Source organism: Triticum urartu, chromosome 3 (assembly GCF_003073215.2).
Source record: "Triticum urartu cultivar G1812 chromosome 3, Tu2.1, whole genome shotgun sequence".
NCBI classification, from domain to species: domain Eukaryota; kingdom Viridiplantae; phylum Streptophyta; class Magnoliopsida; order Poales; family Poaceae; genus Triticum; species Triticum urartu.
Window position 1 is genome coordinate 619,451,653 of NC_053024.1, and position 15,452 is coordinate 619,467,104.

Consider the following 15,452-nt stretch of genomic DNA (forward strand, 5'->3'; position numbering starts at 1 on the left):
ACTTCAACATCTCTAACAATTCCCATTGGTGAAATAGTATCTCTATTGGCAAGTTTAATTGTGACATCAATATCTTCTATCTCAGCAGGTGCAATATCATGCATAATTTCTTTGTATAAGGAATGAGATATTGTGCTAGCACTAGCACCCATATCACATAAGCCATGATAACAATGATCTCCTATTTTAACAGAAATAACAGGCATGCCCACCACAGGTCTAGGTTTATCTTTAGCACAAGGTTTAGCAATTCTAGCAGTTTCATCACAGAAATAAATAACATGCCCATCAATATTATCTGACAAGAGATCTTTAACAATAGCAATATTAGGTTCAACTTTGAGTTGCTCAGGAGGTGTATATGTTTTAATATTGCTTTTACGAACCACAGTTGAAGCTTTAGCATGATCCTTTATCCTAACAGGGAAAGGTGGTTTCTCAACGTAAGCAGTAGGAACAATAGGATCATTATAAGTGACAATCTTTTCTTCAACTTTAATATGTGCAACTACTTTTACTTCTATGGGAGGATGATATTTAAACCACTTCTCCTTGGGGAGATCAACATAAGTAGCAAAAGATTCACAGAAAGAAGCTACTATCTCAGAGTCACGTCCATATTTAGTGCTAAATTTACGGAAAATATCGGTATCCATAAAAGATTTAACACAATCAAAACTAGATGTCATACCTGACTCCTTACCTTTGTTGAGGTCCCAATCTTCAGAGTTGCGTTTAATTCTTTCTAATAAATCCCATTTGAATTCAATAGTCTTCATCATAAAAGAGCCAACACAAGAAGTATCGAGCATGGTGCGATTGTTATCAGAAAGCCGAGCATAAAAATTTTGAATAATCATTTCTCTTGAGAGCTCATGATTGGGCCATGAATATAACATTGATTTAAGCCTCCCCCAAGCTTGAGCGATGCTTTCTCCTTCGCGAGGCCAAAAATTATATATAAACTTGCGATCACGATGAACAAGATGCATAGGATAAAACTTCTGATGAAATTCCAATTTCAATTGTTTGTAATTCCAAGACCCCATATCATCACATAGCCTATACCATGTCGATGCATCTGCCTAAAAAGATAAAGGGAAGATCTTCTTCTTAACAACATCTCCGGGTACACCTACAAGCTTAAATAATCCACAAACTTCATCCACATATATTAGATGCTCATCAGGATGTTTTGTTCCATCTCCTAAAAAGGGATTAGCTAGCAGTTTTTCTATCATACCCGAAGGAATTTCAAAGCAGACATTTTCATTTTCAGTAGGTTGAGTAGGTTGAGGAGCAACTCTTTGCTCTACTGGTCGGGGTGAAGATGCCCTGAACAAGCCCCTCAGAGGATTACTTTCCATAGTAACAAGTGACAGTAAATTTCAGCACACTATATAATTTTTCCTTACCAAATTCCACCTACCAAAGGAGCTTCACTCCCCGGCAACGGCGCCAGAAAAGAGTCTTGATGACCCACAAGTATAGGGGATCTATCGTAGTCCTTTCGATAAGTAAGAGTGTCGAACCCAACGAGGATCAGAAGGAAATGATAAGCGGTTTCCAGCAAGGTATTCTCTGCAAGTACTGAAACAAGTGGTAACATATAGTTTTGTGATAGGATAATTTGTAACGAGCAACGAGTAACAAAATTCAATAAGGTGCAGCAAGGTGGCCCAATCCTTTTTGTAGCAAAGGACAAGCCTGGACAAACTCTTATATAGAGAAAAGCTCTCCCGAGGACACATGGGAATATCGTCAAGCTAGTTTTCATCACGCTCATATGATTCGCGTTCGGTACTTTGATAATTTGGTATGTGGGTGGACCGGTGCTTGGGTACTGCCCTTACTTGGACAAGCATCCCACTTATGATTAACCTCTATTGCAAGCATCCGCAACTACAAAAAAAGTATTAAGGTAAACCTAACCATAGCATGAAACATATGGATCCAAATCAGCCCCTTACGAAGCAACACATAAACTAGGGTTTAAGCTTCTGTCACTCTAGCAACCCATCATCTACTTATTACTTCCCAATGCCTTCCTCTAGGCCCAAATAATGGTGAAGTGTCATGTAGTCGATGTTCACATAACACCACTAGAGGAGAGACAACATACATCTCATCAAAATATCGAACGAATACCAAATTCACATGACTACTAATAGCAAGACTTCTCCCATGTCCTCAGGAACGAAAGTAACTATTCACAAAGCATAAACATGTTCATAATCAGAGGGGTATTAATATGCATATAGGATCTGAACATATGATCTTCCACCAATTAAACCAACTAGCATCAACTACAGGGAGTAATTAACACTACTAGCACCAATCCCGGGCTTGGAGACAAGAATTGGATACAAGAGATGAACTAGGGTTTTGAGAGGAGATGGTGCTGATGAAGATGTTGATGGAGATTGCCCTCTCCCGATGAGAGGAGCGTTGGTGATGATGATGGCGATGATTTCCCCCGCCAGGAGGGAAGTTTCCCTGGCAGAACAGCTCCGCCAGAGCCCTAGATTGGTTCCGCCAAGGTTCCGCCTCGTGGCGGCGGAGTTTCGACCGAGAAGATGGCTTATGATTTTTTCCCATCGAAAGACTTCATATAGCAGAAGATGGCCACCGGAGGGCCACCAGGGGGCCCACGAGGTAGGGGGTTGCGCCCAGGGGGTAGGGCGCGCCCCCACCCTCGTGGGCAGGGTGTGGCCCCCCTGGTGAATTTCTTCCGCTGAGTATTTTTTATATATTCTGAAAACGTCTTCCGTGAAGTTTCAGGACTTTTGGAGCTGTGCAGAATAGGTCTCTAATATTTGCTCCTTTTCCAGCCCAGAATCCCAGCTGTCGGCATTCTCCCTCTTTATGTAAACCTTGTAAAATAAGAGAGAATAGGCATAAGTATTGTGACATAATGTGTAATAACAGCCCATAATGCAATAAATATCGATATAAAAGCATGATGCAAAATGGACGTATCAATACTAGGGATCAAACCCTAACAAAACTAACTCGATTACATGATAGATCCCATCCAACCCATCACCGTCCAGCAAGCCTACGATGGAATTACTCATGCACGGCGGTGAGCATCATGAAATTGGTGATGGAGGATGGTTGATGATGACGATGGCGACGGATTCCTCTCTCCGGAGCCCCGAACGGACTCCAGATCAGCCCTCCCAAGAGGTTTTAGGGCTTGGCGGCGGCTCCGTATCGTAAAACGCGATGAATTCTTTTCTCTGTTTTTTTCTCCCCGAAACACAATATATAGAGTTGGAGTTGGAGTCGCAGGAGCTCCAGGGGGCCCACGAGGTAGGGGGCGCCCCCTAGGGGGGCAGGCGCGCCCCCACCCTCGTGGACAGGTGGTGGGCCCCCTGGCCTTTATCATTTGCAGGTATTTTTTATATTTTCCAAAAAGTTGCCCCGTGAAGTTTCAGGTCATTCCGAGAACTTTTGTTTCTGCACATAAATGACACCATGGTAATTCTGCTGAAAACAGCGTCAGTCCGGGTTAGTTCCATTCAAATCATGCAAGTTAGAGTCCAAAACAAGGGCAAAAGTGTTTGGAAAGTAGATATGACGGAGACGTATCAACTTCCCCAAGCTTAAACCTTTGCTTGTCCTCAAGCAATTCAGTTGACAAACTGAAAGTGATAAAGAAAAACTTTTACAAACTCTGTTTGCTCTTGTTGTTGTAAATACGTAAAGCCAGCATTCAAGTTTTCAGCAAAGATTATAACTAACCACATTCGCAATAATGCTTAGGTCTCAAGTTTACTCATATCAATGGCATAATCAACTAGCGAGCAATAATAATAAATCTCAGATGAAAACACTTTCTCAAAACAATCATAATATTATATAACAAGATGGTATCTCTCTAGCCCTTTCTGAGACCGCAAAACATAAATGCAGAGCACCTTTAAAGACCAAGGACTGACTAGACATTGTAATTCATGGTAAAAGAGATCCAGTCAAGTCGTATTCAATGTAAACTAACAGTAATGAATGCAAATGACAGCGGTGCTTTCCAACTGGTGCTTTTTAATAAGAGGATGATGACTCAACGTGAAAGTAAATAGATAGACCCTTCACAGAGGGAAGTAGGGATTTGTAGAGGTGCCAGAGCTCGGTTTTGAAACAGAGATAAATAATATTTTGAGCAGTATACTTTCATTGTCAACATAACAACCAAGAGATGGCGATATCTTCCATGCTACACACATTATAGGCGGTTCCTAAACAAAATGGTAAAGTTTATACTCCCCCTTCCACCAACAAGCATCAATCCATGGCTTGCTCGAAACAACGAGTGCCTCCAACTAACAAGAGTCCTAGGGGGAGTTTTGTTTGCAATTATTTTGATTTAGTTTGCATAAAGCATGGGACTGGGCATCCCGGTGACCAGCCACTTTCTCATGAGTGAGGAGCGGAGTCCACTCCTCTTGAGAATAACCCGCCTAACATGGAAGATACGGACAACCCTAGTTGATACATGAGCTATTCGAGCATACAAAACAGGATAATTATTTGAAGGTTTAGAGTTTGGCACATACAAATTTACTTGGAACGGCAGGTAGATACCATATATAGGTAGGTATAGTGGACTCATGTGGAATAACTTTGGGGTTTAAGGGATTGGATGCACAAGCAGTATTCCCGCTTAGTACAGGTGAAGGCTAGCAAAAGACTAGGAAGCGACCAGTTAGAGAGCGACAACAGTCATGAACATGCATTAAAATTAATCAACACCGAATGCAAGCATGAGTAGGATATAATCCACCATGAACATAAATATCATGAAGGCTATGTTGATTTTGTTTCAACTACATGCGTGAACATGCGCCAAGTCAAGTCACTTAAATCATTCAGAGGAGGATACCACCCTATCATACCACATCACAACCATTTCAATAGCATGTTGGCACTCAAGGTAAACCATTATAACTCATAGCTAATCAAGCATGGCACAAGAACTATGATCTCTAGTTGTCATTGCAAACATGTTTATTCATAATAGGCCGAATCAGGAACGATGAACTAATCATATTTACAAAAACAAAAGAGGTCGAGTTCATACCAGCCTTTCTCACCTCAGTCAGTCCATCATATATCGTCATAATTGCCTTTCACTTGCATGACCGAACGATGTGAATAATAATAATTGTGCATATGCATTGGACTAAGCTGGAATCTGCAAGCATTCAATAAACAGGAGAAGACAAGGCAATATGGGCTCTTTTGTCAGATCAACAATTATGCATATAAGAGCCACTTCAACAATTTAATCATGGTCTTCTCCTATCGACCCCCAAAGAAAAGAAAAGAAATAAAACTATTTAGACGGGAGAGCTCCCAACAAGTAAAAGAAGAACAGGAAATCTTTTTGGGTTTTCTTTTTAATTACTGCTACAAGCATGGAAAGTAAACTAATTAAAATCTACAACTAATTTTTTGGTTTTTCTTAAGGTTTATCAAACACACAAGAAAGCATGAAAAGGAAATAAAGTAGCATGGATGATACAATGAAAAAGTATGAGCACCGACATCTAGCAATGAGTGTGTGAACATGAATATAATGTTGGTGAGAAATACGTACTCCCCCAAGCTTAGGCTTTTGGCCTAAGTTGGTCTCTAGCCACGGTTGGCCTGGCGGATATCCATAATAGTAGTTGGGGTCATACTGAGATGCAGCGGCTATCGCCTCCTGCGCTGCAGCGTGGCGACGAGCGGCCTCCGCTCTCCTCTCGTACTCATCTGCATCCTCTCTGGTAATAATATATCTTCCTTTTGCCTGATGATCAAAGAAGGCAGGAGCAGGGAGAGTAATATGGACAGCACGACGTCTGTCAAAGATTAGTCGATACTGGAGAGGTGATTCATTCCTCTCAACAAACTGGTGATGAACCATAGCATTAAAATCTAGGTAAGCAGGGGGTAATTCAATATCATCTTCGCGTATGGCTATACCAAGAAAATTAGCTATGCGGGTTGCATAAATTCCTCCAAAGAAATCTCCATTAAATCTACTAGCACATATGCCCGTGCGTTGCAACGGGAAACAAAAAATTATGGCTCACCAAATAAGTATGACTCAATATCCTGATGTATGAGCATACTCTATTTTAACATAGTGGCTCATCATGTTGCCATTTATTTTATTTTTCTCAACCTAGCCGATGATGGTCGCGATGTTCACGTGATCACAATGCATTCCGCGCTAATCGCAAGGCTATGAATTTGCCAGTGCATGACACACTTATCATTATGTTTCGGAAGGGAACGTTTAAAACTTGAAAAACAAATCTCATGGACCATGAACTACTCCCAACGCCAAGATATATAAAGACTTTCGAAAAACTAATCAAATCCTAGATATAAAATGCTCTTGAATCAGTGAACAATTTTTCGAATCAACAATTTTGTTTTGAAATTTTTGATTTTCTCAAAAAAATCATGAATATTAGTTTTGTTTACAATTTTTTAAATGTATGAACCGGTTTCGAATTCATTAACATTTTTTGACTCAACAAACATTTTTTCAATCGACAAACTTTTAAAAAAAAATTGGGGAACAAATTTTTATTTTTATTTTTGTGAATGGACATTTTTTTCATATTCCCGAATATGTTTTGAATACATGATCATTTTTTCAAAATCATGAACATGATTTTGTTTCCCGACCGTTTTTTCTAATTGTGATTTTTTATAAATTTGTGAACAGTTTTGCAAAAACACCAACATTTTTTGAATCTGTAAAATTTTTATGATTTTTTAAACATTTTTGAATTCACATATATTTTTATGATTTCTCAAACAATTTTTTTGAAAACTTGCAACTTTTAGAATATTAAAATCCTAAATTACTTTAAATAAGAAACAAGAAAGAAAACAAAATGAGAAAAGAAAAGACAAAAATGAAAAAAACAGGGGAGTAAAGCCCTGCACATGGCCCGGCCCATGAACGCATACATGGGTAGGACATGCGTGAGAAAAGAAAGATAAAAATTATGGAAGCTGGGATTCAAACCCTGGTCTTGTAGCTACAGGAGCGATCAACCAACCACTCTGCTGCTCATCGTTTCATGAATTATTGTCGTCGCGCCGCTATATGACCAGGAAGGAGGCAGTGATTTTTGGTCCGAAAAGTTGAATCGTTTTCCCACTTATGGATGGCATTGATGGGTAATTTTTACCAACTTAAAGGGTAATTTTAATGACGGATGACCAGAAGCGATAGCCGCTTTATTAGTAGACTAGCACATATGCCCATGTGTTGCAATGGGGGATAAAATAGTATGCATTTAAAATCAGTGAAAATCGTATGTGCAAACAAAACCATGTGTGCACAAAAAAAACATTTAGTTTCTCGGTTTCGCCGCGTGTGAAGAAATCAATCTACTATTTTTTCATTCTTTGATCAAGGGCATTTAAGAGTTTTGTTACGTCATCGTACGCGACAAAAGGGCCATGAGTTATTTAATCTACCCTTCCTTTCAATCCACTCAATCAAGGGGATTTTAAGGTATGGAGTTTCTGAATAATTTAGAAAACATGAACAATTTTTTCAAATCCTGAATAGTTTTTTTGCAAATTATGTACATTTCCGAAAAACGCGAACAAAATATGAAAGGGAACATCTTTTAAAGTTCGCAAACATTTTCTTAAAACACCAATTTTTTTTATAAAAGGATGAACATTATTTGAATTTTTGATTAATTTTTTAAAACAGAAACATGTGTTAAAAATTTATAAGATTTTTAGAAAATATGTATCTTTTATACATGAACATAATTTTTAATTTTGAAAATTTCACTAAAACATGAATATTTTTAAAATTTGGAGAATTATTTGAAATGCCATTTTATTTTTAGAAATCACGAACTATTTTGAAAAACAATAAAAAATTAGAAAAATGGGCAACTTTTTGCAAGTTCCAAATATTTTCAAAATAGCAACAAAATTTTGGAATTCTGAACATTTTCCAAAATTTGTGTTTCTATTCTGAATGTTTTAAACAATTTTTTATTTTTAATTTACAAAATAAATTCTAAAAGAAAAATAAACGTGGAAGGGAAAAAAGAGATAGAGAAGGAGAATAAAAATAAAAGTAAAACACATAAAAAATGAAAAATGGGCCAGCTCATTATTGGTCGTCCTATGCGAAACTCCGACTATATATGGCCCAGCGCGGCAAATAAAGTTTCCCAGCTGCGTGGGCAGAAAAATAAGTGGGTTGGCTTCGCCGGGCCATGGCGTGTGGCCCACGTACAAAAATTCTTTTTCTAGCAGACAAACGAATAAGAATTTAGTACCACCTCGGATAGGAAAAAATATTTTCGAGGGTGAACAGATGAAAAAATTGATGAAACACACCTTGCTTTATTAGTAGGTATAGATTAAGATGCAACCTACATGGAACAATGGCTCCCAAATTATAAGATTTATCTCCTAACACAGCACTCCTAAGAATACTGAGGTCAGGGACGCACATGTGACATGCTTCATCTTTACCATTAATGCATCCACCTATGAAGAGAGCAAAATAATGTATAGCAGGAAAGTGAATGCTCCCTATGGTAGCTTGTGTTATATCTCTAGATTCTCCCACAGTTATGCTAGCAAGAAAATCTCTAAATTCAGATTTGCGAGGATCCCTTATACTACCCCATTGTGGAAGTTTGCAAGCAATGGTAAAATCCTCTAAGTCCATAGTGTAAGAATTTTCATAAAGATCAAACAGGACAGTTGGAGAATTACGTGAAGATGAAAATTTAAACCTCCTCACAAAGGAACTAGTGAGATTGTGATACTGGCTGCACTTCTCTTCCTCGAAGCTCACAAGATCAGCGTTACGCAAATATGTGTTAAATTATTCCTTAATTCCCGCTCGATCCATAAAGTTCTCAGAAGGTCATTCACAAGGACGCACTGGAGCGTCTCTTGGTGGCTCATCATCAGCATCACGCTTTGCAAGCCTGGGTTCTTGCTTCCTTGAAGAACCACCCTGGAACATTTTCCTAAGCATATTTCTTCCTCTAAAAAATTCTGAATTTTTTTAGTAACTTCAAAATAAAAGTAAACCAAACTCAATAATATTGATAGCAACTACTCCTACAAGTGCCTAGAGCCTATATCATGCATCAAAACTACTTGGAACCATATAAATTTGACATGCAAGCTCAAGAACATGGTCACCTAGGCAGCATAATTTGCAATGAATAAAGCACTAGAACAAAAACTAATTGGACCAATGGAGGAGTCACATACCAAGGAACAATCTCCCCAAGCAGTTTTGTGAGAGGTGCTTTGAGCAAGGAGATCGAAAATGGCAGCAAAATGAGCTAGAACTCGTGCTTGAGTTGGATATTCGTGTTTGTGGGAGGACGAAGGAGTATGTGGGTGAAAGGATAAGTGGAGGAGGGCCATCGTGGGCCCACGAGGCAAGGGGCGTTCCCTCCACCCTCGTGGGCAGGTGGGTGACCCCCCTGCTTTGTTCTCAGTGCCAAATATTCTCAAATATTCTAGAAAAAATAATATTTAAATTTCAGGGCATTTGGAGAACTTTTATTTTTAGGGTATTTTTATATTGCACGGATAAACAGATAGCAGACTGAAAGATACTATTTTTATTTTATTTAATATAAATAACAGAAAGTAAAAGTGGGGTACAGAAGGTTGTGCCTTTCTAGTTTCATCCATCTCATGATCATCAAAAGGAATCCACTAACAAGGTTGATCAAGTCTTGTTAACAAACTCAGTCCGAATAACATGGAACCGGAGAAATTTCGAATAACACTATGTTACCTCAACGGGGATATGCACATCCCCAATAATAAGAATATCATATTTATTCTTGACAGTAGGAAGGGGAAATTCAAAACCTCCAAATATAATCGATGGAATTTTTCCAATAGAGTTGATACTATGAACTTGAGGTTGTTTCCTCGGAAAATGTACCGTGTGCTCATTACCATTAACATGAAAAGTGACATTGCCTTTCGTGCAATCAATAACATCCCCTGCAGTATTCAAAAAGGGTCTTCCAAGAATAATAGACATACTATCATCCTTGGGAATATCAAGAATAACAAAGTTCGTTAAAATAGTAACGTTTGCAACTACAACAGGCACATCCTCACAAATACCGACAGGTATAGCAGTTGATTTATCAGCCATTTGCAAAGATATTTCAGTAGGTGTCAACTTATTCAAATCAAGTCTACGATATAAAGAGAGAGGCATCACACTAACACCGGCTCCAAGATCACATAAAGCAGTTTTAACATAGTTTCTTTTAATGGAGCATGGTATAGTTGGTACACTGGGATCTCCAAGTTTCTTTGGTATTCCACCCTTAAAAGTATAATTAGCAAGCATGGTGGAAATTTTAGCTTCCGGTATCTTTCTCTTATTTGTAACAATATCTTTCATGTACTTAGCATAAGGATTCATTTTGAGCATATCAGTTAATCGCATATGCAAAAAGATAGGTCTAATCATTTCAGCAAAGCGCTCAAAATCCTCATCATCCTTTTTCTTGGATGGTTTGGGAGGAAAAGGCATGGGTTTCTGAACCCATGGTTCTCTTTCTTTACCGTGTTTCCTAGCAACAAAGTCTTTCTTATCATAACATTGATTCTTTGATTGTGGGTTATCAAGATCAACATCACGTTCAATTTCTATATCATTATCATTACTAGGTCGAGCATTATCATGAACATTATAATTAACCTTATCACTAGTTTTAGGTTCATTACCAGATTGTGTTTCATCATCAGAAATAGAAATATCATTTGGGTTCTTAGGTGTTTCAACAATAGGATCACTAGAAGCATGCAAAGTCCTATCATTTTTCTTTTTCTTCCTTTTAGAAGGACTAGGTGCATCTATATTATTTCTCTGAGAATATTGCTCAATTCTCTTAGGGTGGACTTCAGGATACAAAGGTTCCTGAGTCATTCTACCAGTTCTAGTAGCCACTCTAACAACATAATCATTATTCTTACTATTCAATTCATTGAGCAAATCATTTTGAGCTTTAAGTAATTGTTCTACTTGAGTGGTAACCATAGAAGCATGTTTACTAATAAGTTTAAGTTCACCTTTGACATTAGCCATATAATCACCCAAGTGTTCAAGCATATTTGAATTGTATTTCAATTGTCTACCAAAATAAGCATTAAAATCTTCTTGCTTAGCCATAAATTTATCAAACTCATCTAAGCGTGGGCTAGCAAACTTAGTAAATGGGATTTCAGCTTTATCATATCTATAGAGAGAATTTACCTTTACTACCTCTGTCGGGTTATCAAGACCATGAGTTTCTTCAATAGGTAATGGATTAAGATCATATGTTTCTTCAACAGGCGGTAAATTAAGACCATGTATTTCTTCAATAGGAGGTAAATTCTTAACATCTTCAGCTTTAATACCTTTTTCCTTCATAGATTTCTTTGCCTCTTGCATATCTTCAGGACTGAGAAATAGAATACCACTCTTCTTCGGAGTTGTTTGGGAATAGGCTCCGAAGGTGTCCAATTATTTTCATTTGTCAACATATTATTCAATAGAATTTCAGCTTCATCCGGTGTTCTTTCCCTGAAAACAGAACCAGCACAACTATCCAGGTAATCTCTGGAGGCATCGGTTAGTCCATTATAAAAGATATCAAGTATTTCATTTTTCTTAAGAGGATGATCATGCAAAGCATTAAGTAATTGGAGAAGCCTCCCCAAGCTTGTGGGAGACTCTCTTCTTCAATTTGCGCAAAATTATATATATCCCTTAAAGCAGCTTGTTTCTTATGAGTAGGGTAGGGAAATATTTAGCAGAGAAGTAATAAATCATATCCCGGGGACTACGCACACAACCAGGATCAAGAGAATTAAACCATATCTTAGCAATACCATTTAATGAGAACGGAAATATTTTAAGGATATAAAAGTAGCGAGTTCTCTCATCATTAGTGAACAGGGTAGCTATATCATTTAATTTAGTAAGATGCGCCACAACAGTTTCAGATTCATAGCCATGAAAAGGACCAGATTCAACCAAAGTAATTATATCAGGATCAACAGAGAATTCATAATCCTCATCGGTAACACAGATAGGTGAAGTAGCAAAAGCAGGGTCAGGTTTCATTCTAGCATTCAGAGATTGCTGATTTCATTTAGCTAATAACCCCTTGAGTTCGTATCTATCTTTGCAAGCTAAAATAGCTAAAGAAGCTTCTTTATAAAAAACACAACCCTCAGGAATAACAGGCAAGTCTTCATCATCAATTTCATCAGTATTACCAGATTCAATATTTTCAATCTCTCTAGCCCTAGCAAGTTGTTCGTCAAGAAATTCACTAAGTGGCACAGTAGTATCAAGCATAGAAGTAGTTTCATCATAAGTATCATGTATAGCAGAAGTGACATCATCAAGAACATGCGACATATCAGAACGAATAGCAGAAGCAGGTTTAGGTGTCGCAAGCTTACTCAAAACAGAAGGTGAATCAAGTGCAGAGCTAGATGGCAGTTCCTCACCTCCCCTCGTAGTTGAGGGATAAATCTTGGTTCTTGGATCTTTCAAGTTCTTCATAATGATAAGCAGATATAAATCCCAAGTGACTGAAAGAATAGAGCTATGCTCCCCGGCAACGGCGCCAGAAAATAGTCTTGATAACCCACAAGTATAGGGGATCGCAACCGTTTTTGAGGGTAAAGTATTCAACCCAAATTTATTGATTCGACACAAGGGGAGCCAAAGAATATTCTTAAGTATTAGCAGCTGAGTTATCAATTCGACCACACCTGGAAACTTAATATGTGCAGCAAAGTGTTTAGTAGCAAAGTAATATGATAGTAGTGGTAACGTTAGCAAAAGGTAACAGTGGTAAAAGTAATGTTTTTGGTATTTTGTAGTGATGATAGCAATAGCAACAGAAAAGTAAATAAGCGAAGAACAATATATGGAAAGCTCGTAGGCAATGGATCGGTGATAGAGAATTATGCCGGATGCGGTTCATCATGTAACAGTCATAACCTAGGGTGACACAGAACTAGCTCCAGTTCATCAATGTAATGTAGGCATGTATTCCGAATATAGTCATACGTGCTTATGGAAAAGAACTTGCATGACATCTTTTGTCCTACCCTCCCGTGGCAGCGGAGTCCTTACGGAAACTAAGGGATATTGAGGCCTCCTTTTAATAGAGTACCGGAACAAAGCATTAACACATAGTGAATACATGAACTCCTCAAAGTACGGTCATCACCGGTAAGTATCCCGATTATTGTCACTTCGGGGTTAACGGATCATAACACATAATAGGTGACTATAGACTTGCAAGATAGGATCAAGAACTCTCATATATTGATGAAAACATAATAGGTTCAGATCTGAAATCATGGCACTCGGGCCCTAGTGACAAGCATTAAGCATAGCAAAGTCATAGCAACATCAATCTCAGAACATAGTGGATACTAGGGATCAAACCCTAACAAACCTAACTCGATTACATGATAGATCCCATCCAACCCATCACTGTCCAGCAAGCCTACGATGGAATTACTCACGCACGGCAGTGAGCATCATTAAATTGGTGATGGAGGATGGTTGATGATGACGATGGCGACGGATTCCTCTCTCCGGAGCCCCGAACGGACTCCAGATCAGCCCTCCCAAGAGGTTTTAGGGCTTGGCGGCGGCTCCGTATCGTAAAACGCGATGAATTCTTTTCTCTGTTTTTTTCTCCCCGAAACACAATATATAGAGTTGGAGTTGGAGTCGCAGGAGCTCCAGGGGGCCCACGAGGTAGGGGGCGCCCCCTAGGGGGGCAGGCGCGCCCCCACCCTCGTGGACAGGTGGTGGGCCCCCTGGCCTTTATCATTTGCAGGTATTTTTTATATTTTCCAAAAAGTTGCCCCGTGAAGTTTCAGGTCATTCCGAGAACTTTTGTTTCTGCACATAAATGACACCATGGTAATTCTGCTGAAAACAGCGTCAGTCCGGGTTAGTTCCATTCAAATCATGCAAGTTAGAGTCCAAAACAAGGGCAAAAGTGTTTGGAAAAGTAGATACAACGGAGACATACCAGTGCTCCTGAGACGTGGCCCTATTGAGCCCTAGGATGTCGATGCAGACACGCAGCCCAGCACCCTCTCCTGGGTGGTGAGTTGCGCCCTGTGAGCGGCTGTCGCTGCACATGGCTCTTGCTTCTTGCAGTTCCTATGTGGTCTTGGCGATGAACTCCTGAGTGGTGGGCACCCTTGCCCTGTGTTCTCTTGGGGAAAACGTGCCGCGTAGCACGCCTCCAAGTGGTGCCCAAGCGCCTCCTTCATGAGGTTGGCAAGTCCTGAGGCCCTCCAGAAGAGAGCCCCCGAGCCCTGCCCAAGGAGGGCACTGGGCGCGCCTTCCTATGCGATGGAGGGAGGCGCCCCTGGGACGAACGTTGATCCTGATGAGGCTCCTGCTGCGACGCCATCCTCCTGAGGTCCTGCGCGGTGCAACTGCTTCTTCTTGGGGATGGCCTTTGGAGGGCCCTCACTTCTACTGTCGGGGTCGTCGATTGCTACAGCTTGGAAGGTGCGTTCGAGGGAGCACACCGCATCCCTTTCTTCAAATGGGACCGTGATGCCCCCGCCGCTTCCAGGCATCTTGAGGATGTTGTAGTCGTGGTGGGTGACCGCCATGACCTTGGCCAGGGCCGGATACTCGAGGATGGCATTGTACGGCAGGCGGATGTGCGTGACGTCGAAGTCGATGAGCTCGGTGCGGTAGTTGTCGCGTGTGCCAAAGGTGACAGGCAGGCGGACCTGCCCTATTGGTGTGGTGGAGCCGTCGGTCACTCCTGAGAAAGGTTTGGTAGGTTGGAGCTGCTCATATGGCACTTAGAGGTTGTTGAATGTGTCGACGGACATGACGTTGAGCCCTGCGCCGCCGTCGATGAGGGTCTTTGTAACCTGCACATTGCTGATGGCTGGGGAACACACCATTAGGAGGACGCTGGCGGTGGCCGCGCACTTGAGCTGATCTGCCGAGTTGAAAGTGATGGCGCACTGGGACCACTTGAGCGGGCGTGCGACCTCAAGCTTGGGGAGCACCACGTTCACCTCGTGAGCGAACTGTTTGAAGATGCGCTGAGAGGCTGGAGCCTGGGCGCCGCCCAAGATGCAGGCGATCACACGCGGCTCCTGGAAGCCCCCAGCCACCTCATCCTGATGATGATCGCCGTTCCTTCTTGGTGGCGGCAGCGGGGAAAGACCAACGTTGCTTTGGGGGCGATCCTCACGAGGACGATCCCTCCAGGCCCCCTCACGAGGATGGTCCTGCCAGCGGTCCTCACGAGGTCCTGGCGCGGGCCACGGTCGTCCCAGCATCTGCCTCCATGTCCTCCTCCACGGCCGTAGCCCCGGTCGCTGCACTCGGGGCGTCGACCGTAGCGTCCTTCTCGTAT